This window comes from Tursiops truncatus, chromosome 3 (genome assembly GCF_011762595.2).
Source record: "Tursiops truncatus isolate mTurTru1 chromosome 3, mTurTru1.mat.Y, whole genome shotgun sequence".
Classification (NCBI taxonomy): domain Eukaryota; kingdom Metazoa; phylum Chordata; class Mammalia; order Artiodactyla; family Delphinidae; genus Tursiops; species Tursiops truncatus.
Genome location: NC_047036.1, coordinates 128146292 through 128171957, shown reverse-complemented (window position 1 = coordinate 128171957; position 25666 = coordinate 128146292). Strand labels below are relative to the sequence as shown.

The following is a 25666-nucleotide window of genomic DNA, read 5'->3' as shown; positions in this document are numbered from 1 at the left end:
TCCCCATAGTAGAATATAAGCTCCCTCGGGGCAGGGACTTTTCCTTGTTTGCTGCTGTATTCTCAACACCCAGAACAGAGCCTGTGTGTGGTGAGAAAATACAGACCACCTAGTTCCTTTTCATATACTTATTTTCACATAGAGAAATAAAATGACAATTTCATTTTTAGAGAAATTGCATCCATTCCCCAAATATCCCACTTGTATCACTCCTCTTCATAATGCCTGCCCAATTTTGTCAATTCTTTTTGTTTTTTTAAATCCACAGCCCTGCCCACCCTGCTCTTGGTAGCTGTTCGATAACTCCCTGGAAGCAGATGCAGGATTCCCTCCCTGACCCCCAGCTGTCTTTCTCCACTCTTCAGTGTGACCTGCATCTTCAGCCAGTGGCTTGTTCTCAGGCTTTCCTCTTTCCATCTGCGTCCATACTGGGGTGTCTACTTTCAATTCTGACAAATAGCTGTCACCCTCCAGCTAAGCATCTAATGGCTGTAAATAGTTCCACGTGTTCCTTCTCCAAGGTGACAGGAGTGCTGAGCAGGGTTTCTTGGAGTTGAATTAATTCTGAATCTTACTCGTCTTTCAAGGGCTGAGCTTAGAACGCTTCTCCTTCATGAAAACTTCCCTTCCTGCCAGAATCAGATGTGAACATGCGTTTGCCTTTAGCCTGAGCGCATTTGAAGGAAGTCATTTACTTGTAGCCAAAAAATGCCAAAGTACAGCACTCCATAGCTCCTCTCCAACAAAGTCATTTCTTTATCCTCTCACCTCTCATAGCAATTTATCTATGCCTCTCTGATGACATATATTACTATCTATCTTGTTTTGTAATGATTTATGTTCAGGTCTTATCTCTATAAGGCAGCAATTTATCTTTACATATCACCCAGCCTTACACAGAATAAGCATTCAGTAAGTGATTTTCACATGAATGAGATGGAGTGTCTTGGGCTGGGCCCGTGGTTTGGATTTCAAATGCTCACCTAATAATTTCTGTTTGAAACCTTTGAAAGATGTGGAGAAGAGAAAGAGCCTTTCAGCCCTATGAACAGACAATAACAACAGCAACAAAGGAACTTTCCATGGAATACACAAGGTCTAAAATGCTATGATTTTAAAATGATCAAACACTCCACTCTCATCTAAATTTTCATACTGACATGTCATTGTAAGGGCAATAGCCAAGGAGGGAGGAGATGCCATGTTCTAGAAAAGTGGCTCATTTTTATTGTTTGATAATAGGTTAGGATGAAGATATTGTGAAGAATGTGATGAAAGGGCATTCATGAAAACAAGGGTATGGCAAGGCAGATAGAAAAGCAGTCAAACGCAAATAGATGTTTTTTCAACTAATTACTCTTTCCCCAAATGATGGCACAGACCCTGTCATTGCTCCAATGATCCTTTTCCTCAATGTTATGACCTACTTCTGGTTATAATACCTAAAATTCCAGCATTTGAGACACATACCTCTTAGTTTTTACTTTTCACTTCTAAGAGACTCTCACAAATTGTAAAATCCTCTTAAATGGTTAAACACCAAGATTAAGACATGACTATAGTCAAATAAAAAAAAAAAAAAGCTGTCCCCTAAGAAATATAATTACAGAACTGGCTCTGTCACATTTGCTGGGGGAACCCTGGTGGCTTCTCCTCAGTTGCCTTGTATGCAAAATTAGTACTGTATGTACACACACACACGGATATATAGATGTGCAGACACATCTATTGTATATAGGTACATTCAATATAAAATGGGTAATAGGTACTAGTAAAGGCTACAAAAGTCCGTTCTTTTCATAGAAAATTAAAATGATTAGGCAACATATAAGACCAACTGATTTAAATTTTCTATTTTACATATGGGGAAGCTGTGACCCAAAGCACTGACGTCTTTTCCTATAAAATAGTTATTCATTTCCTTTTCTTCTAGTGTAATTTTCCTATGAGGAACATACCACTTTCACAATTCCAGATTTATTTATTTATTTATTTTTGCGATACACGGGCCTCTCACTGTTGTGGCCTCTCCCATTGCGGGGCACAGGCTCCGGACGCGCAGCCTCAGCGGCCATGGCTCACGGGCCCAGCCGCTCCGTGGCATGTGGGATCTTCCTGGACCGGGGCACGAACCTGCGTCCCCTGCATCGGCAGGCGGACTCTCAACCACTGCACCACCAGGGAAGCCCTCACAATTCCAGATTTTTGAGCCTCAAGAGAAATCACATCTCTTCTCAACACTAAGAACAGGACTATAATCCAAGAACAGGGGAATATACAAAATATTTAATATCTGGAACAGCATAGATATCAGCCACAGACAACCGTAACTGCCCAGATAAGTACTGGGCGATATCTTCTCCGCCTAGGAGTAAACAAATCAGGCTGTTCCATTCCCACTGGCTATAGTGACAGGTGACTGGTTCAGGAATGGTCACAAGAGAAAAGTCAAGCCACAGAGTGGAGCTGAGGCCTTATGGGACTTACTGGGGAAAGAAATTTGCTCCCTCTTTGGGGTTTTGCTGAATGATCAGAGTGAAGTAATAGTAAAGTGATGGAGGGCCACCACACAAACTCTGAGAGAAGCACCAATACAGAGGGAAGAAGAACTAAAGAGATGGAGAAATACAGGTCCTTATGATACTGCTTGTATTCTAGCCAGAATCAACCTGGCACATTTTAAGCATGTGAGCCAAAAACGCTCCACCAACCTTTTTTTTTTTTTTTTTTTTGCTAAAACCAGTTTGACTTGGTATTGCAGACAAATACGACCTAAATAATAACCCAGATCACCTAGGAAAAGTAGCAGGACCAAGACTCAAATCCAACAAAGTCTCTTCACTAAGTTGAAGTTTTCTTTCTATTATATCAGAGGTTCTCATTTGGTGGTGGAATGGGGGAGAATGTTAGGTGGAGGAACTTTTCAAAAACAGACATTTGCCCTCAACACTTCTGCCCCCAAGGAAACGAGAATAAAGAAAAAACATGGGTGTGTGGGGGGTGTAGAAGGAAAATGGAGGTGAAAATATAGGCAAATATATTTTGAGAAAGGCCCTCCAGTGACTGACACATCCTTAGTTCTACAACAACTCTACAATCTTAGGTTGCTTTCTTACACTGAGGGCCAAGGGCTCAATTATGGTGTAGAAGTGAAACTGATTTAAAGCACTGCCTTATGTCTTATGAATCAAATAACTGTTTTCTGAGCTAGTAACAATGAACCATGTACTAGAAAATCCGCCTGCCGATGCAGGGGACACGGGTTCGTGCCCCGGTCCGGGAAGATCCCACATGCCGCGCAGCGGCTGGGCCCGTGAGCCATGGCCGCTGAGCCTGCGCGTCCGGAGCCTGTGCTCCGCAACGGGAGAGGCCACAGCAGTGAGAGGACCGCGTACCGCAAAAAAACATAAAAAATAAAAATTAAGAGGTACATCAGAAGCATTATCTCAGTTAATCCTCCTAACAAGCCTATGAGGTTTGTAGATGAGAGAATGAATACCCATAAAGGCTAATAAAACTGTCCAAGATCACAGAGATAGGACGTAACAGAGACGGAATTTAAATCCAGGTCTACATGACTCAGAAGCTCATACTCCTTCCACAGTACCATGCTGTGCTTCAAATCCTCATCCATCTTGCAATTATCTTCATTCTGTACTTCAGATGATGAGTGTGCCATAAAGGCCTATAATGCAATCTGTTCATCATCCAAGAAAGATACACCATTGTCGCAGGCACCATCCAGATACTAGTCAACATTACTAACACTGACCATCAGCCTCTGTATCTCTCCATAGTATCTCTGGACTTTGAAAAATAATAAGGGAAAAACTACAGGGTCAGTTATTGTTGGTCAAACGATTAGGACAAGTAAGAGAAGATTAAATGCTTCTAGTATTTTACAAGTTGGAGATGAAGGTCAAATCCTTATGTTTCTCATGGGTTACGTCACAGGTTTACAACAGACACTCAATTTGTTCCAAAACCCTGGGCTCCTGGAAAACTACCGGGTTTAAAATTATAGAAATTAGTTTATTTTCCAACCTGATAATTTGAAAGTGCAATTGAGATCAGAAAGGTCAAGTGGTTTACTTATAATCACTGCAGCTAACACTATTCAGTGTCAGACTTGCAATAGAATATAAATCAGCATATATGGCTTCCTTCATCAAGAAAGTTCTGCTACCAAAAAATAAAAATCAGCTGAACCAAACAGTATGCTTAGTAACGTAATTGACCAATATTCTATACATATTCCTTATGTAGTGCGGTCTAGCAGTAAGAAGTTTGTGAACTTGCAGTCCCTTATTTTGAGTAGTATTGACTGCAGCTAAGTAGTTTACAAAGTCAGGATTGGAAACTAGTTCCCAGATACCAAACTTACGCTCTTTCAATTCAACTAGCATTTCCCACGCAGCGCTCCATGAAGCAGTACTCCTGTAAGCCATTTAGTAATAGGTGTTCCATACTGTCAATAACTTTGGAAAACATCCTTCCAGCATGTTTAAGTTTTTTTCTTTCTTATACTACTGAATCTTGGTGGTTTTACTATGTCAATTGTGCTCCATGACATTCAGAATGGAAGAGACTGAGGGCTTCCCTGGTGGTGCAGTGGTTGAGAGTCCACCTGCCGATGCAGGGGACACGGGTTCGTGCCCCGGTCCGGGAAGATCCCACATGCCGGGGAGTGGCTGGGCCCGTGAGCCGTGGCTGCTGAGCCTGAGCGTCTGGAGCCTGTGCTCCGCAACGGGAGAGGCCACAGCAGTGAGAGGCCCGCGTACCGCAAGAAAAAAAAAAAAGAAAAAGCTAGCAACAAACAAACAAAGCAAGCACAAACAGTTCTTTTCTCCTTCATGTAGGGAAGGATTGCTTCTTGTTGAGTGAGTTGAGAGTCTGTCTACTCTATAACAGGCACTTCGGTAGAGGACAGAAACAAAAACACCTTGTCACAGGACTTGAAGGGCTGTCAGTGGCAGCTACTGAATTTCTATACACAGGACAATTAGGGGAACAATCGGGATGAATGGGGACCTGGGAGGAGCTAAGTGACTTACCTTGAATTTGAGTTTGCATAGTGAAATCATTGTTAGGTGGTATCATCTGTTGAAGGCTAAATTTGGTGGAGTTGAAAGAAATTTAAAGATGACATCCCCTGACCCCGCCCCCCCCCCCTTGGTTCTGCCATTAGAAACAGGCCTTCTGACTGGGGAGACAGATGGCAGAACAGATTATAATACAAAGAGGAGCTCTCTAAACAAGGAACAGCGTACTGCACTCAGGGAGACCAGAAAAGGGAGTAACTCATAGCCCCAGAAAACTCCTTATGACTCGAAACATTAGGATGCATGGTACACGCTGGGTCTCAGTTTTTTCCTCTGAGCATATTTGACAAAACATAGCCTACAGTGACATCTGGTGGTTATTTCTCAAAGGGTCACAAATATTCAATGTTCCTTATAGGCAAGGTTTGTTCCTTAAAAGAAAGGTACATCATCTATCAAAATATATGTCACTACAGGGCTACCCATCAGGATACCAGGAAGAATAAGGTGAGATTAGGTGAACAGAAATCCCTCTATACTCAGTCATAAAAGCATGGAGCACCTCCCCCTCAAGAGGAGATACCTTGGGTCCTAAGGCCCAAATTAAAAGACAGAAGGTAAAGTCCCATATTCCAGTCCTGGCTGTTTGTCCCTACAGAACAGGCAGGAGTCATTCCCTCTCTGGGCCTCAGTTGCCTATTTTCTTCCAGTATCTGGATTAAACTCTAAGTATTTTTCTCTCTACAAAATAGAGTATCAGGGCTTCCCTGGTGGCGCAGTGGTTGGGAGTCCGCCTGCCGATGCAGGGGACACGGGTTCGTGCCCCGATCCGGGAAGATCCCACATGCCATGGAGCGGCTGGGCCCATAAGCCATGGCCGCTGAGCCTGCGCGTCCGGAGCCTGTGCTCCGCAACAGGAGAGGCCACAACAGTGAGAGGCCTGCATACCGCAAAAACAAACAAACAAACAAACAAGAGTATCATCTATAAATACATACATACATACAATCCTCCTAAATTCCCAGGGCCAAGGAGAGCTGGTAGTTACGATCTCCTATTTAAATACCGCTTCTCTTAACATTAGTCCTTAAAAAATGAACCAAAATAAAGAGGCTAAAAGTACACTCATAAAAGTAGTAGGAATAGTACCATTCATACTCTTTAACTGTAGTAGGAGCTAATACAAGCCGTGCTAAGTATTTTTCTATGTGTTACCTCACATCGTTGGCTGTAGACGGTTAGAAGGCATCACCAATAGACAGTCAGTCGCAGAATGCCTATTCTGGTCCAGGAGCCACTGAGAAAGACAAGGGAACCACACAAAAGCCCGCTGACTGGGACATGCGCCATAGCAAGGGTATCAACATTGGGTTACAAACCCTGCCTGCCCTCACCTGACTGTGCTTCCTATGCTCCGCAGCCCTTCTGTAGTCACACAGGAGCGAGCAGCAGCCTTGTAAGTGAAAGACCAGGAATGGAAAGACAGAGGAATAGGTGGCAGAGCTGACCCACCACTTCCCAGCTTTTCCACTGGAGGCACCCAAGACTGAATCAGGCTTACTAGAAGAAGGGTAAAATCTAAAACTGGAAGGAATATTGATGCTCTGATATTAGAATGAATGGATTTTTCGTGCCTGGAAAATTAGACTATTATTGTTGTTGAAAGTGACAGCAAAAGCTATAAAACATGCCCTAAGAATTGTCAGGGACATCAAAAAGAGGTTTGACATAGTACAGAGGGGCAGCGATGGCGAAAAAGAATAAAGCTGTTTTCTGTTTGAGGGAGGTTTACCCCATCCAGTTCATTCACTAAACCATATTTACTCTTTGGATTCAATAGAATAGTTGATTTTGAAAGATAACTAAGCAAAAGAAACAACCCAGCACAAAACCTCTGAAACAATGGAAGAGACACGAAATACAAGAAAACAGTACACTCTAGTTGCTTGCTTCTGTCAAAGAAATTAAACATAAACGCTCTGAAACAGGAAATAAATCTATAACACACAGTGAAAGGAAAACTAGCAGAGTAAAGGAATGCAGGTATTACATGAACCCTATAAAAGGATGACGAGTTACAGCAGAATTGGCGTTCATGAAAAATAATGAGTTGGTGACATGAGGGCAGGCTTGAGAAAAATCATGTCATGCTGAAGTGAAAAAAAAAATCTGGGGTGCTTAGAGAAAATCTAATATATTTGGGGGGAGATCATAGAGGACCATTATATTAAAAATTGCTCTCCCTGAAGAAGGGAAAAAAAATAATTGCAACAGAAAAAAATCATTCAAATATACTCAAGAAATGTGATTGAGGAGAGAAGGCAGTTTATCTGAAGGTCCAATGAGTTTCCTGTTTTCCAGGAAATTTTAATAAATACTGTCACAAATATATTCTGATTGAGTTGTTATACTTCAAAATGAAAAGTATGTTCCAAGAATAGGGTACAGAAGGAGTGGCTACTGAAACGGGGAGGGGGGGAATTGGGTTGGCCAAAAAGTTCATTCGGGCTTTCCTGCAACATCTTTCAAAAACCTGAATGAACTTTTTGTCCATGCCAATATATTAGGCCCTGACTTCAGAGTTTACATGCAAGCAGTTAACAGAGCTATGCCAACATAGTTTGGACAGGGAACCACATCTTTATAGAATATTCCACCCAGCAAATTTTTTAATATATATTTTTATATATTTATATATTTTATATATATGTGTATATGTATATATATATACGCACACATTTATGTATTTACCCTGCACTTCTTTCCTGAATTCCAAACTCATTCAAGTTCTACCCTGTATCTCTCCATGATTATCTAATAGACAATTCAAAAGTACAATTTTAAAAACCAAACTCCCAATCTTCCCCTGAAAACTAGGTTCCAGCTTTTCCATTTAGGTTAATGAAGAATGCATTTTCTAGTTACTCAGACAAAAATAGTGGAGTTACCTTAGATTTCACACACACACGCACGCACGCACACACACACTCTCACTCACATCTCTCTCTCTCTCTCTCTCTCTCTCTCTCTCTCTCTCTCTCTCGCGGAGTGTTTGGAAAACACAGACTCTACTTTGAAAACACAGCCCAAATTAAACACTTCTTACTACCTCCACTTCTGTCACCATTTCCATGGCACTATCATTTCTTACCAGAATTATCAGAACAGCTTCCCACCGTCTCTCTGCTTTTATCCTTGCCCCCTTATTGTCTGTGCTTAGGTAGGGTGATCCCATGTTTCATTGTCTAACTTAGGACACTGTGAAAGTGAAAGGGGCCAGGACAACAGGCATAAACTAAGACTGTCCTGCACAAGGCAGGGCATGTGGTCACCCTATTTCATTTCAACACAGCAGCCAAGAAGTCTTTTTAAAACAAAAGTCAGACCCTGTCACTCCCCTGCTCAGAGACTTCTCAGCTCCCTTGTTGAAGAAGTCACAGTCCTTCCAACGGCCCCCAGAGCTTTCCATGATTCAGCTCCTCGAGGCCTCTGACTGCATCTCCTCCTTTTCTCCTTACTCCTTTTTTCCAGCCCCAAGTTCCTGCTTTTTCTAGAAAGTGCCAGGCATATTTCTGCAGCAGAGCCTTTGCCTTGAGGTTCCTGCTGCCTGGAAGGCTTTGTCCTGCTGCATTACATCTATATGATTTACTCCCTCAACCCCTTCCACTCTTTGCCCTCCCATGTCCCTTCCCTTGCTCATTTTTATAGCACTTATAACCTACACGTATTCTACATAACATTTATCATGTTTTTCTGTCTCCTCCCATCACTGTCCCATTAGAACGTAAGTTCCATGAAGGCAGCACTTTTGTTTGTTTTTGCTCTTTCTCTGATCTGGTACTCATGATACAGCAGGAAATGGAAATAAATACCGACTAAATGAGAAGAAGAAAAGGCTATTTACTCTGAGCTTGCTAGAGCAAGTGTCTTAACACCATCATTATCTTTTCACAGAGACTTAAAGGCAGGCAGAGGAGTGGGGAAGCTTTATAGCGGAAAGGAAAGAAGGTCTGACACGTGCCCTGATTGGAGGCTGTCAGCCTGGGGAAGCTAAAAGTAGGCTAACTTAAGTGGGCATCTATGTGATTGGTTAGGAATACATACTAGGCTTTCTCTGTTGATCCCAAGCTGGAAGAGGGGACAAACACTAGGGAAACTATCAGTTATTAGTCGAGTCCTGAGCATTTGGGGCCAATTTTTAGAGACGTTTTTGTTGGCTTCCTGGAGATAGCAGTCTGACTTCCTGTAAGTCTGACTTACAGCAGGCTGGCTTTTTGGCCGTTAATGTAGACAAAGGGATTGAGTTCCTGGACAGATTGCTGTAGATGGTGGGTCAGAGTTCTGGTTTCATATATGGTCAGGCCATTGTCCATTTGTGTATTCAATCTTTCAAGAGCCTAGCGCAGGATAGGTGCTCAATTCATATTTGCTGAGTGAATGAATATCACTTCATTTCTATACATTTCAAAATTTGTAAAACTAAACAATATATTGCTTAAAGATAGAAACATACATGATGGAAATATGGCTAAAACAGAGCAATAATTGTAAACTATAACATTTAAATGAAATATATATTAAGAAAGTCTGAAATAAAAAGGATAAACCAAAATATAACTTTTGTTATTAAAGTGGTCAACATGCAATTTATAGCATAAATGTGTTGATGAAAGAGCATCTCTTTATACCGATAAAGGTTATAATTACTAAAAAGATAAATTGTCATCTATCAATCTTTTAGCACTCAAGGATACAGTATTCACACATATAAAGTAACATCTGGAGACAGTGAAGGAGAAACCTACAAAAAGCAGTGGGAAACTATTTACCCCATAAAACTTGACATTTCAAGGGAGTAAAAGTAAATTATTATTAAGGGGACCTTAACAATATAGTAAATAAGACAAAATATACTCCTTAAAGCACCAATATAACTTAAAAAAATTGACTGCCTAATATGGCACAAGGAAAATCTTTTTATAAAGCTATAAAGCAGGAAAAATACCAACTTTATTTTTAATCTCTGCAATAAAACCAGATATCAATAATAAAAAGCGAAAGCCAAACAGGAGAAACAGCAGCAGTAACACTGGCAGCTTACAAAATGTAACTGAACAACTTCGAGATGCAAATCTCTATCTCCTGACAGCTCTCATATCACAAAGGAAATAAGACTTCAAGTATAGACTTTGCATCTAGCAATGTGGTGCACTCAATTCTTTAACAAGACCTGGATAAATTATAACCAACGTATTTTTTAGTTCACTGCTAAGCATTCAAGAAATTAAGGGCACGTAAACAGCAACAGTGAGCCGAAATCAGAGCCCTAAGCTAATATAAGAGCCAGGGCAGCCCTCAAGGCAAACGCTGACAGAGGGTAATGGGAAACTCTAGACCCCTGCATAGCTTTGGAGCTGAACTCGGACTCCCACATTAAGCCAGGAACCTCTAAGCGGGACTACACGCTGGAAGAGTCTGCCTACCAGCAAAGGGAACCTTCCAGGAATCCTGGCTGCAGAAGCCTTCACATCCAGCATCCTCTGAGATGACCCACTCTTAGCCTGCTGTCACCTGTGTCTGGAGTCAAAATGGATAACATCTGTCTGGTCAGGGAAAGCCCAAGCCAAGAAAATAAAGGAGTCCCTGCTTGGCAGCACTTCCTGGGGTCTAGCAGAAGCAAATGCAAGTATGACACGAACCAAAGCCTCCCTCACTTAGGGCCTGTGGTAACCTACGATCAAATTCAATCCTAAATGTGCTCATTAAAAACAAACACAAAAAAACCAAAAGAGAGAGAGAGACAGAGACAGAGACACAGAGAGAGAGAGAGAGAGAGGGAAAGAAAGAAAGAAAGAAAGAAAGAGAGAGAGAGAGAGAGAGAGAAAGAAAGGGAAAGGAAAGAAAGGAAGGGAAAGAAAAGGAAGGAAGGGAAAGAAAAGAAAGGAAGGAAGGAAGAAAAGAAGAAAGAAAAGAAACCATAAATGAGTGTCAGCAGACTGTGACCCCAGAGGATTTAATTATTGGAATTACCAATCGACACACCAGATAAATCTTAATATAGTAATTTTTCAGAACTATGAGATGAAGTAAAAATGAACAAGAAAATGCAAATTTAGGAGGAAGACTCTTAGAACAGAGTGGGAAGAGGATGCCATAGGAGCCCACACAGGCACCTTAACAAAATGGATACTGTTCCCTCTGTTAGGTTGCAGAGTGGGGTCACAGGTATTTGGTTATTATTAGGCACCATAACACAATTCAATATTACAAATAATCTTTATTTCAAATATTGCATGAAATACAACTTAAATACTTAAAAAATATTTAAGAATCTTTGTGCACATACACATTTCATTTTGTTTCTTCCTAAAGCCTCAGAAAATCTTTTAAATATTTTTAAAGGTGTGACTCAAGCCACAAGAACAAAGAGAACAGGAGAGATGACAACACATACACAGAGGAGGGCGTATACTTCCTGGAGTGCTCCAGCCTCCCACGCCAGCCCCTCCCATCCCAGCTCCTCTCCAGTAGTATCAGTGCTTCTCCATCCGGCTGCTCCCAACCCCACTTTCATCTTTTACTCCCAAAAATACACCCCACAGGCTTTTAATGCTGGGCTTCCTGTATTCTGCCAGGCTATCCTCTTGGGCAGCATGTTTTTTAAAAAATGTCTCCATGCTTCCATGTCTATCATGGGTTTTGTGTTTACACCCAAGGATTCATGCCTTTGTATCCTCAGAGGGGACTTCAATTAGACCTAGACCACTTTCTCTTTCCCAGGCACGACTCAAGGCCCAGGGCCTGTTGCCTCCAGCAATTAAACCAATCCCCTTTCTCATTCCACAAATTCAGGCAAGTGTTCCTCCCCTCCTTCCATTCTGCCAGAGCATTAGAGGTTTATCCCCTGGGAGGGTAAAAAGAAGATTGCTGAACACCAGGCACAGTTAGAAGCAGCACTACCACAACCCAAACAGGAGGATTAAGCTCGATGTATGACAAAGTAGGAAAAATCACAAGAAAGAGCACATCTGAGCACCGCGTAGTGTAACTGCAAAGCATTAATTCAAAGAAAAGGATTTAAAAAATCAGTCAGACATACAGATGGCCAAAAAGCACGTGAAAAGATGCTCAAAATTGCTAATTATTAGAGAAATGCAAATCAAAACTACAATGAGGTATCACCTCACACCGGTCAGGAGGCCATCTTCAAATAGTCTACAAATAATAAATGCTGGAGAGGGTGTGGAGAAAAGGGGACCCTTTTGCACTGTTGGTGGGGATGTAAATTAATACAGCCACTATGGAGAACAGTATGGAGGTTCCTGAAAAAACTACAAATAGAACTACCATATGACCCAGCAATCCCACTACTGGGCATATACCCTGAGAAAACCAAAATTCAGAAAGAGTCATATACCAAAATATTCATTGCAGCTCTATTTACAATAGCCCGGAGATGGAAACAACCTAAGTGTCCATTGACAGATGAATGGATAAAGAAGATGTGGCACATATATACAATGGAATATTACTCAGCCATAAAAAGAAACGAAATTGAGTTATTTGTAGTGAGGTGGATGGACCTAGAGTCTGTCATACAGAGTGAAGTAAGTCAGAAAGAGAAAGACAAATACCGTATGCTAACACATATAATATGGAATCTAAGAAAAAAAAAATGTCATGAAGAACCTAGGGGTAAGACAGGAATAAAGACACAAACCTACTAGAGAACAGACTTGAGGATATGGGGAGGGGGAAGGGTAAGCTGTGACAAAGTGAGAGAGTAGCACTGACATATATACACTACCAAATGTAAGGTAGATAGCTAGTGGGAAGCAGCCACATAGCACAGGGAGATCAGCTCAGTGCTTTGTGACCACCTAGAGGGGTGGGATAGGGAGGGTGGGAGGGAGGGAGACGCAAGAGGGAAGAGATATGGGAACATATGTATATGTATAACTGATTCACTTTGTTATAAAGCAGAAACTAACACACCATTATAAAGCAATTATACTCCAATGTAAAAAAAAAAAAAAGTCACGTACCACAATGTTCACTGCAGCTCTATTTACAATAGCCAGGACATGGAAGCAACCTAAGTGTCCATCGACAGATAAATGGATAAAGAAGATGTGGTACATATATACAACAGAATACTACTCAGCCACAAAAAAGAATGAAATAAGGCCATTTGCAACAACATGGATGGATCCAGAGATTATCAAACTAAATGAAGTCAGAGAAAGACAAATATCATATGATATCACTTATATGTGGAATCCTAAAAATGATACAAATGGACTTAATTACAAAACAGAAACAGACCCATAGACTTCGAAAACAAGCTTATAGTTACCAAAGGGGAAAGGTTGGGGAGAGAGATAAATTAGGAGTTTGGGAATAACATATACACAGTTCTATATATAAAAGAGATAATCACCAAGAACCTACTGTATAGCACAGGGGACTCTACTCAGTATTCTGTAATAACCTATATGGGAAAATAATCTGGAAAAGAATGGATATATGTATATGTATAACTGAATCACTTTGTTGTACACCTGAAACTACTACAACATTGTAAATCAACTATAGTCCCATATAAAATAATAAATAAATAAATATCAGTCAGGGGGAAGAGATGGATTTCCTGCAAGAAAGAACAATTCGACTAACAGTAGGCTTCCTAACAGCAAAAATGGAAGCCAGAGTAAATGCCAATCTAGAAACAGGAACCCAATAAAGCTATCTAAAAATAATGTTTTCAGCAAATAAATTCTGAGAGATTGCCACCAGCAGAACCTTCAGAAATTCCTAAAGGATGTATTTCACAATTATGAAAAATTAAAAGATGACCTAGATAGAAGTTCTGAAATTTTTTAAAAGGGGGCAAAGTTGATAAATGTGAAAATATAAACATTGTATGAAAAAAGTATCAATTGTGGGCTTCAAAAAGTGATAAACACTACAGAAAAATTGCATGTAAATTGGGAGCGGTCAGAGATAAAATACTCTAAATCCCTTGTAATTTTAGTAGAAAAGGTTAATATGCTAGTTAACCTTAGATTTTTAATTATGCATTACTGAGGCACTGAAATAAATAGGAACCATGAGGATTTATCATAAAAGTTGCAATTTCCTCTTTTACCCTGCTCAGTGGGTGACCTTTCTTTATCCCTGAATGAAAATTCTTGTAGTCCCCAAGACTTTTCTTGTCACATTTAGATAACAAAAAGTCAGGCCATCTTTAAGATATGAAACTTTGTCTCAATTCAGTAACAAGCAGTTTCCAGTCAAATGTGTTGATTAACACTTTAATCTTTAAGTCAAAGTGAGCTTCCTTTCCCCTTCCCGATTCAACTGTAGGTTGACTGCTTTTTGGTTATGAATGATGGGGTACTAGGTTCTTCTTCTCTTTCCTTTTTGGATGTTTCTTCTTTTTCAGACTGCCAATAGTTACTACTGAATGTTGAGTCCTGGCATCCTCTGTTCCTTCTTGGTCTCAGAAAACTAGCAGCCTGGCCTATCCCTTCAGGCAGGACATCAGGAGAATCTCCTCTGGAAATCTGATGAGTGTAAGAGGAAAAACCTACAGATATTCACATTGTGAGGATACCCTGCCAAGAAAATGGTCCCTCCAGATTACCCTCAGTAAAACCCACTGCTGAGGAGCACCAATCTCACACCCTAAATTCCACTTGATTTCAAGTGTCCCGGTCTTAAATAAGAAAAAAACATCAAGGAACACAAATATCTTACAAAATCACTTTTAGAAAAGATCAAGGCCCCAGTATAAAATGCCACTGATAGAAAGCCAAGAAATGAAAAGAAGCTTAAATAAAATCATGATGATATCCCCCAAAACTTTCAGAGCATTAGCAGCAGATTTCTCATCAATAAAACATGAATAGGATGTGAAAATTGGTATGTTTCTGAAAACCAACAGAGTTCTTACATATTAAAAAGATCAGCAGAAATTTCAGTCTCACAAAAGGACTAGAAAATAAAGCTTAGGGAAACTAGAAAGTATAGCAAAGAGACAGAGAGAGAACATAGAAAGTAGTGACATGTACACACTGCTATATTTAAAATAGATAACCAACAAGGACCTACTGTATAGCACAGGGAACTCTGCTCAATATTTTGTAATAATCTAAATGGGAAAAGAATCTGAAAAAGAATAGATACATGTATAACTGAATCACTTTGCTGTACACCTGAAAGTAACACAACATTGTTAATCAACTATACTCCACTATAAAATTAAAAACATTTTAAATAAATAAATAAATAAAACCACTTTGGCAAAATTCACTTCTCTAGTTCAAAAAAAATGTTTTTTCCTTTTAAATTAAGGAACCAGACTAGGCATTCCAATCCAAATAAAAAGAATTCTACAAAGGAAAAAAAAAAGTAAATTTAGAGAAGTAAACTGACAAAATTATTGCAAAAAAATGTTTTACACTCAAAGGGCATGTAGTGACAGATCAAATTCTCAGAACAACAGATGAAACAAACTTATTCCAAGGCACCCTCACACAATGACACTGTAGGATGCTGCTGAGAGTAGATTCTATAAGCTTCCAGAGACAGGATGGGGGGGTGTCACTATTAATGTTTTTAAGCTTAATACATCAAAGACTGGCTTTTTAATTTACTTCTCCTTAAATCCACAGATCTGTTCCTCCTCATCTTGTTCACCTTTTAAATGGGCATGACATCCATCGAGCTGCTCAAATATTTATCTTTGATCTTTATTTCCCCTCTTCTAATCCATCAGGAAGTCCTACTGACTTCATCTTTGAAATTTATCTTACCTTCATCTCCTTCTCTCCATCTCCATTAGTGCTGTCCTAATCCTAGCCCCATCTCCACTCACCCAGATTACAACAGCAGCCTCTTAACTGGTCTTATTCCCCTCTTGGTCCTCTCCAACTAAGACATATATTAGAATGTAAGATCATGTCACCCCTATGATTACAACCCTTCAATTACTTCCCGTTACTCTTAAGATAAAACTCAACCTCATTTATTCCAGGAATGCAAGGATTCTTCAATATATGCAAATCAATCAATGTGATAAACCATATTAACAAATTGAAGGAGAAAAACCATATGATCATCTCAATAGATGCAGAGAAAGCTTTCAACAAAATTCAACACCCATTTGTGATAAAAACCCTGCAGAAAGTAGGCAAAGAGGGAACTTTCCTCAACATAATAAAGGCCACATATGACAAAACCAGGCCAACATCATCCTCAATGGTGAAAAACTGAAACCATTTCCACTAAGATCAGGAACAAGACAAGGCTGCCCACTCTCACCACTCTTATTCAACACAGTTTTGGAAGTTTTAGCCACAGCAATCAGAGAAGGAAAGGAAGTAAAAGGAATCCAAATAGGAAAAGAAGAAGTAAAACTGTCACTGTTTGCAGATGACATGATACTATACATAGAGAATCCTAAAGATGCTACCAGAAAACTACTAGAGCTAATCAATGAATTTGGTAAAGTTGCAGGATAAATAATTAATGCACAGAAATCTCTGGCATTCCTATACACTAATGATGAAAAATCTGAAAGTGAAATCAAGAAAACACTCCCATTTACCACTGCAACAAAACGAATAAAATACCTAGGAATAAACCTACCTAAGGAGACAAAAGACCTGTATGCAGAAAATTATAAGACACTGATGAAAGAAATTAAAGATGATACAAATAGATGGAGAGATATACCATGTTCTTGGATTGGAAGAATCAACATTGTGAGAATGACTCTACTACCCAACACAATCTACAGATTCAATGCAATCCTAGCAAACTACCACTAGCATTTTTCACAGAATTAGAACAAAAAAATTCACAATTTGTATGGAAACACAAAAGACCCCGAATAGCCAAAGCAATCTTGAGAACGAAAAATGGAGCTGGAGGAATCAGGCTCCCTGACTTCAGACTATACTACAAAGCTACAGTAATCAAGACAGTATGGTACTGGCACAAAAACAGAAAGATCAATAGAACAGGATAGAAAGCCCAGAGATAAACCTATGCACATATGGTCACCTAATCTTTGATAAAGGAGGCAGGAATGTACAGTGGAGAAAGGACAGCCTCTTTAATAAGTGGTGCTGGGGAAACTGGACAGGTACATGTAAAAGTATGAGATTAGATCACTCCCTAACACCATACACAAAAATAAGCTCAAAATGGATTAAAGACCTAAATGTAAGGCCAGAAACTATCAAACTCTTAGAGGAAAACATAGGCAGAACACTCTATGACATAAATCACAGCAAGATCCTTTTTGACCCACCTCCTAGAGAAAGGGAAATAAAAACAAAAATAAACAAATGGGACCTAATGAAACTTCAAAGCTTTTGCACAGCAAAGGAAATCATAAACAAGACCAAAAGACAACCCTCAGAATGGGAGAAAATATTTGCAAATGAAGCAACTGACAAAGGATTATTTCCAAAATTTACAGGCAGCTCATGCAGCTCAATAACAAAAAAACAAACAACCCAATCCAAAAATGGGCAGAAGACCTAAATAGACATTTCTCCAAAGAAGATATACAGACTGCCAACAAACACATGAAAGAATGCTCAACATCATTAATCATTAGAGAAATGTAAATCAAAACTACAATGAGATATCATCTCACACCAGTCAGAATGGCCATCATCAAAAAATCTAGAGACAATGAATGCTGGAGAGGGTGTGGAGAAAAGGGAACACTCTTGCACTGCTGGTGGGAATGTGAATTGCTTCAGCCACTATGGAGAACAGTATGGAGGTTCCTTAAAAAACTACAAATAGAACTACCATATGACCCAGCAATCCCACTACTGGGCATATACCCTGAGAAAACCATGATTCAAAAAGAGTCATGTACCAACATGTTCATTGCAGCTCTATTTACAAAAGTCCGGAGATGGAAACAACCTAAGTGTCCATCATCAGATGAATGGATCAAGAAGATGTGGCACATCTATACAATGGAATATTACTCAGCCATAAAAAGAAACGAAATTGAGCTATTTGTAATGAGGTGGATAGACCTAGAGTCTGTCATACAGAGTGAAGTAAGTCAGAAAGAGAAAGACAAATACCGTATGCTAACACATATATATGGAATTTAAGAAAAAAAAATGTCATGAAGAACCTAGGGGTAAGACAGGAATAAGGACATAGACTTACTAGAGAATGGACTTGAGGATATGGGGAGGGGGAAGGGTGAGCTGTGACAAAGCGAGAGAGAGGCCTGGACATATATACACTACCAAACGTAAGGTAGATAGCCAGTGGGAAGCAGCCGCATCACAGGGAGATCAGCTCAGTGCTTTGTGACCGCCTGGAGGGGTGGGATAGGGAGGGTGGGAGGGAGGGAGACGCAAGAGGGAAGAGATATGGGAACATATGTATATGTATAACTGATTCACTTTGTTATAAAGCAGAAACTAACACACCATTGTAAAGCAATTATACCCCAATAAAGATGTTAAAAAAAAAAACACCTCAACCTCATTTTAAAGACTGTTAAAAGAGTTCAAGGCATTTTGCCACCGATGATGGGAAAAAAGTGACCACAAGGTGGCAGTAGCACAAGCAGCTTTATTTGGGTAATGCTCTGAGAGTTTAAATGAGGGGAAGGGATTGGAGGCAAGTCCCTCAAAGCACGAGACCTTCCAGTGGGCACTACAAGAGGGGGCCACCAACCACAGGGGAAGAAGGCAAGGTATTCCTGGGAGAGGGAATCACAAGGGGCTCACAGGCCTAGGTGATGTTGCTCAGCAGCTCAGTGGGGAGTCTCTGGGTCAGAACATTCCAAAGAGCAGCAGAGGCTGAAGGTTTCTGTAGCTCTGGGGTTTATCGTGTCTATGACTAGCTGATGCTGGGTGCTTTGCACAGTGTGTGCAAAGCAGGCAGGCTCTATATGGGAGTTCAGCTATATGAGCTGAAGTCCCCACGTAACCCTGGCCTTCCATAAACCTTTGAGGTATTTAAATGTGATTTTTCATTTGATTGTTTCCCTCCCGCGCTCATTCATTCACTCGTTAGGCATGTGCTTCGTAGTAGGCACTGCTCTCTAACGGGAAACACTGGTGTGAACAAGGCAGGTTCAGTTCTTGCCTCTGCGGTTCTTAGAGTCCAGTAGGCAATGATGGTAACAGCATATGGTCCTTCAGGCAACAGCCTCATCATATGGTAGGTGCTAGGACCAGTGCACTGAAGGATGTCATGGCCACATACAGAAGGGTCAGCTACGGCAAGGATGGAAGTTAGGGGAGCTTTTCAAGGATGGTGAAACTCAGGTGAAACCTAGTGCCAGACGCAGTTCCTCGGGGTGGTGTTGGGGTGAGGGCTGTGGAGGGGGCCTATTCCAGGAACAGCCTGTTGTAGAAGCCTGGAGGTCAAAGAATACGTGGAAAGAAATGGATAAAAGGTAAAATTCAACAGGGAGTGGCGTAGCCTGGGCTGGAATGCAAGCAGTGTTCCAAACAGGAAATGCCTCCTAAACCACATGAAAGAAATGAGAATTTTAGGTGCTCAACCCAAGTGCACTGTGAAAAGCCACTGGAGGAGCGTCAGAAGAAGAATCATCCGGTTGGCTAACTCGGCCCACGGAGAGAAACAACGAATGGAAAGGAGCCATACTGGAGCCAGGAGACCCGTTAGGAGACAAGGATGATGTCCTGAGTCAGGATAAAGAGAGGGAGTGCTCTGAGCAGACTCAAGAGAAGTTTGTAGAGATTCGACAGAGCTTCCGACGGATTTGAGAGCTTTGTGAGTTCTGTCAACAGGACTCCATAGATTTGAGTGGTGAAGGAGAAGCGAGGCAAGGATGAAGAGTCTTCCATGGCTGCCCTTCTCACTGAGCTGGCTCTCCGACACTATTCCAATCCACAGCACCACCCTCGCCCCCAAAACAGCAATAGGGTTGTCCACGTAGGGCAGTCTAAACCCCTACCTCACATGTAAGTCAGGAAAGAGGTGTCATCAATTAGGAGCACATTATATTATCCCTATATTTGAACATAAATTCTCAAGGGTTGGGATTTTTTCAGCTATCAGAACAAAACACTGAACACCCTAGCTAAATATAATCAACATATTTTAGAACTCAGCGACACGTCAGAGGCAACATGGTTTGATATGCTTACTAAGTAGATGAGGAAACTAAAGCCTAGGAACAGGATGGGATTTTTCCCAAGGTATGTAAATCACAGAACAAGACCCACAGTTCAGGTTTCTAAGTCTGTCCATCCCAACTGCTTCACTCTATCTAGCAGAATTCAAGTGATCATAATTCTTAGAAAGCCGACTTTGGGGTCTGAATCCAGACTCCTCTACTTATTAACTTTGCGATTTAGTGAAAGTTATAAAAAAAAATTGCTGTCTCAGTTTCCTCAAATTAAAATGAGAAATATTATAATACCTACCTCACAGGATTGTTATGAAGTTTAAATGAGAAAATGTATGTAAAAGTAATTAGAACAATGACTACATATATGAGTAACTGCAATACATCAGGGTTAGCTCTTACTATCACCATCATTGTTAATACTAGCATCATCTTTTATTACTATTACAATTACTCTTCGTTAGAGTCTCCTATAGAAATTGAATTAATTCACTTACCCTTTCTACCTCTTCTTTAAGTCCAAATGGGTTAAAACAAATAGATACTGGTATTCTGGATGGATGTCTAGAATTCAAACTTTGCTTTCTACTGCTCTGAATTTATCCTCTCCTCATGATGTTCTCCCTGTTACCTATTCATATCTTCTTCATATTTTAAGACCCATGTCAGTTCACAGTGTTTTAGCGACACCTTCCCTGAGCCCTCTGCCCTCTGCGTTTCCCTCTCCTTCCATTTATAATTTACAATTTAAATAATCATTGCATCTTGCACTTTTTCTTGAAGACAATCGCCATGTTTTATTCTTTAATATTCTCTTCTCCCTCTCCCTCCCTCTCTCTCTCTCTCTCTCTCACACACACACACACGAAAAATCTCTGTATATGTATGCAGACCCCAAATCATTTTGGTGAACAAATTCAGATATTCAGGATATTAACTTGCTGACTAATCTTTGCTTATTTCTTTCCTCTACAATGCCTTGCCTAGTTTTGGACCCCATTGTAGTCCAAACATGGGTTCAATGTCCAAAGCATTGAAACGTTTTTCTTATTTAGCACAATTGAATAAGATTTCAATTTAGTTATTTTTAATCAATCTTTTTGTGGTTGTTCTCATTCTATCAAAATACATTTTATGTCCACTAGACGGCACCCACATCATTCCATAAATCTTGGAGAAACAAAAGAATTTGTAAGGCAATGAAAAGAAGGCTTGATATAGAAGTGGCAGTAGCCTACAACCAATTAGATGTGGTAGCATATATATGACATAGAGGAGGTAATAAGAGGATGTGTGTATGGAATTTAATACAATAAAAAATGCTCCAAGTTTTTTACAAGACTAAACATAGTTTTGCCATACAATCCAGTGATCGTGCTCCTTGGTTTTTACCCAAATGAGCTGGAAATTTATGTCCACACAAAAACCAGCACATGGATGTTTACAGCAGCTTTACTCACAATTACCAAAACTTGGAAGCCACCAAGATGCCTTTCAGTAGGTGATGGATAAACAAACTATGGGACAATTCAGACAACTGAGTACTATTAAGCATTAAAAGGAAGTTATCAAGCCATGAAAAGACATGGAAGAACTTTAAACACATATTACTAAAAGACAAAAAAATTATTAACAGGCTACATATTGTATGATTCCAATTATATGACATTCTGAAAAAACAAAAAACTATGGAGACAGTAAAGGTCAGTGGTTACCAAGGTTGTGGGGAGGAAGGATGAATAGGGTAGAGCACAGAGAATTTTAGGGCAGTGAAACTATTCTGTGTGATACTGTGAAGCTGGACACAGGTCATTTTTATTTGTCAAAACCCGCAGATTATGTAACACCATGAGTGAAACCTGATGTAAACTATGGACTTTGGGTGATAATCACGTGCCACAGATTGTAACAATCTACCGCTGCAGTGAAATGCTGATAGCAGGGGAATCTGTGCATATGTTTAGGGAGGTATATATGGGTACTCGCTGTATTTTCTTCTCAATTTTGCTATGAACCTAAAATTTCCTCTCAAAAATAGTTTATTAAAAAGAAAATGCTCTAAGACATTGATTCTTTGTATCCATCCTCCCTCCAGTACTATCAACCCAAATGCTCAGCCCAATCGATTGACCACATCATGACTTCTCTCAGTCACTTATTTCACCCATTAGGAAATCCCACAGCCCCTGCCTTCAACCATATACTCCGAATCTGACCACCTCTCATTCAATCCATTACCCTCATCCTGGTCTAAATCATCATCATCTCTCAACTGGATTGTTACAACAGCCTCTAAACTGGTCCCCCTTATTTTCACTCTCCCTCTTTAGTCCATTCAAAACAACAGGAGTCAGGGGCTTCCCTGGTGGTGCGGTGGTTGGGAGTCCGCCTGCCGATGCGGGGGGCGCGGGTTTGTGCCCCGGTCCGGGGGGATCCCGCATGCTGCGGAGTGGCTGGGCCCGTGAGCCATGGCCGCTGAGCCTGCACATCCGGAGCCTGTGCTCCGCAACGGGAGAGGCCACAACGGTGAGAGGCCCGCGTATTGCAAAAAAAAAAAAAAAAAAAAAAAATCTGAAAACAGAATGTTCACACAGGCCCGAAGTATCACCCCAAATATATTTAATATAACCAGAAGAATATACCTTTACAACAGAAGTAACCTGCAGTTTCCAGCTGAATCAATGATCAAATTTAGTATCACCAGGAGTTATAATCTGCCTCCTGAATCTTCAAAAAGTCAACATCATGGAAAACAAAACATTTAGTTTGAGGGGTACCATACTAAATTATAAGAAACCAAAGAGACATAAGAACCAAATGTAATACAGTAACCTTGGTTGGATCCTGGACTGAAAAATAATGATGTAAAAACATTCATGGGACAATTAAAGGAATTTGAATATAAATAATATTAGACAATATTACATAATTATTGGCAACTTTTTAGTTATGTTAATGGTATTATGGTTATATTGAAAATGTCCTTATTTTTAGGTGATGCATGCAGAAGAACTTACGAGTGGAGGGTGTAATATACACAACTTTCAAATATTAACAACTGGTGAACCTAGGAGAAGGGTATTTGGGTATAAATTATTCTTTCAACTGTTCTACAGGTTTGGAATTTAAGGAGAAAAGGCAAGAAAGACAATTTTAAAAATGAAAACTTTCTTTTCCCAGGGAGGGGTGAGGGGGATAGAAAGAGAGACACAGAGAGACAAACAGAGAGAAACAGAGAGATCAACTGATTGGGAATTGTGATAGAGTATTGTGCTTCATCTCTTAAATCTCAAGAGACCCTGAGCTGAAGTACACATTATCACCAGCTCCATTCTAGAGACGGAGAAACAAAGAAACTAACTCCATATAATACAGCCTGGAAGGAACACAGCCATGATTCAAAACAGGGGTTACATTCCTCCTCTGTATCTTAAATATGACATTTACATGTGGTAACACTCTTTTTGTCATTTCTATCCCCTCCAGCTTCTATGAAAAACATAGGCACAAGAGTCAAAAGTTAATGGCTGTATGGGGATAGAATGAAAGTCAACAAAATCACAACAGTCCCATAATACACTCTTCAGATGTGTGTACTTAGCAAATTCCTACACAGCAGATACAGACAAACACTTCTGACCCCTCAGTAAGATACGGGTATGTTTCAATACTATGCCATAAGTAGTGCTTTCATGGTATGCACAGAGACGTTTCCAAAAGAGTTGGGAGAATTTACCACTTATCACATCTATCTTCTTTTGTAACTGAATTTATAGTGGCTAACTGGGAGAACTTATAAGTTTGGGATGGATATAAAAGTCTAAGCACTGGACATGAAATTAAGAAGCCTGCTGACTAGTTACCATGCTCGGGTGAACCTAAATGAGTTGCTGTCCTTCCCTGGGCCGTAAAAGGAGGAGATTAAATACGTTAATCTCAGATTCTCTTTTGCGCTCACGTCCTATGCATCTGAACCGCTAAAATGCTCCTTAGTCTTCTGATTCTGCCAACTCACAATTCAGCGTGAGTATTGGTCTGACCCAGGTAATATTTCTCTGTCGTATATCTGAATAAATTACCCATTAGTGTTACTTACCACTTTAGATAAATTTCACTCAAACACTGCTAGTATTTTTTGAGCTGAAGTTGACTCAGAGTCCACTAGATGGCAATCTTGCCCATTTTTCTTCCAAGACCTACAAAGCTTCAAACCCTCTTTCCAACACTTCCAAAACACGCACTACGCGTCAAAGAGGTCTCAGCTCCTGCCTTCACAGACTTCACAGTGCAATAACCTCTCTGAGAACTCAGCGCTATCCACTTTATTTATTCATTTTTTAAATCAGTAATCAGTACTTAAATTCTCTCTTTACATTCAAGTTACGGCACTATCTTCTCAATTACAGTTAGACATTTAAATAAATATTGCCATTAAGAAAGAAAAAAAATCAGTAGGGAAATCTAAGTACTTCTAGCACTTCTTATCCTGTCCACACGTCTTTAATTTTCATTTGTAATGATTTGCTAATGAACTCTAAAGAGAACTCCCAGTTTGCTCCCTTCAGAGCCCTTACCTAGGTGGAGGGCAGAGAGGCTAAGAGCACCAAGGGGCAGGTTGAAAGGACATTGAACCTGGGGAGAGGTTAGCTTTAAAGCCTCTGGCACTGGACAGGACAGCTGCATGTCTCACTCTGCCGCTTACTGACTGAGACTGAGCAACTTTAACTTTTATGAACCACAGCATCCTTCTCCCTAAAATGGGGATAATTAGATAACTTCCTTATAGGATTTTCTGGTAATTAAATAAGATAATGAAGTAAAGCTCTTAGAATAGTCCCTGGAAAAGAAGTGCTTAATAAACCATAGTTACTCTGTTGTTACTGCTACTATTATCAGTGTTTTTTCTTTAAACAATAAATTTAATAATTATAATCATTCTTGCTGCTAATTATCGTATTGCTATTGTGACTGTTCTAATAAGTATTTAAGTAGTACTATGAGGATAATTAATTCTTTTATATTTAAGTCTAACAACCCTATGAGATGCATGTATTATTCACATCTAAGGATTAACTAAAGCTCAGGTAAGTTTAGTAACTTGACCTAGTCACACAGCTTTAGGAAGTAGAGCTGGAATACCAATAAAGGCTCTCTGACCATAGAGCCAAGACTTTAACCTAGAAACTATAACCAAATGGTAGGCTACAACCCTCTCTCACAGGGAAGACAAATAATGTGACCTCCATTTTACAGTCCTACAGAGAGGCAGTGGCTTGCCAAGGACATACAGAGGGCTAAGTGTATGACTAGTACTAGAAATCAAGTCCCTTCGTGCTTCACCCAATGTTATTTTACCTTATACCAGCATTGCTTCAAGTATGTATCAAATAGATGTGACTACGGAATCTTCTGACCGAACAGTATTTTGCATGCTCAGTGTCCTATGGAACACATAAATGTGTGAAACAATTCC

At 40.1% G+C, this 25666-nt stretch overlaps 2 long non-coding RNA genes across 2 annotated transcripts in view; both read right to left on the bottom strand.

Annotated features, from left to right (window-relative positions):
* LOC141278348 (uncharacterized) overlaps positions 1-25666 on the bottom strand; it is a 400162-nt gene that overhangs the window by 228331 nt on the left and 146165 nt on the right. The window lies entirely within an intron of this gene.
* LOC141278222 (uncharacterized) lies at positions 14544-15890 on the bottom strand. The gene is made up of 3 exons (XR_012330568.1): positions 15860-15890; positions 15156-15212; positions 14544-14608 (listed from the first exon to the last, which is right to left on the bottom strand). It is a non-coding gene; the product is annotated as an uncharacterized lncRNA (long non-coding RNA).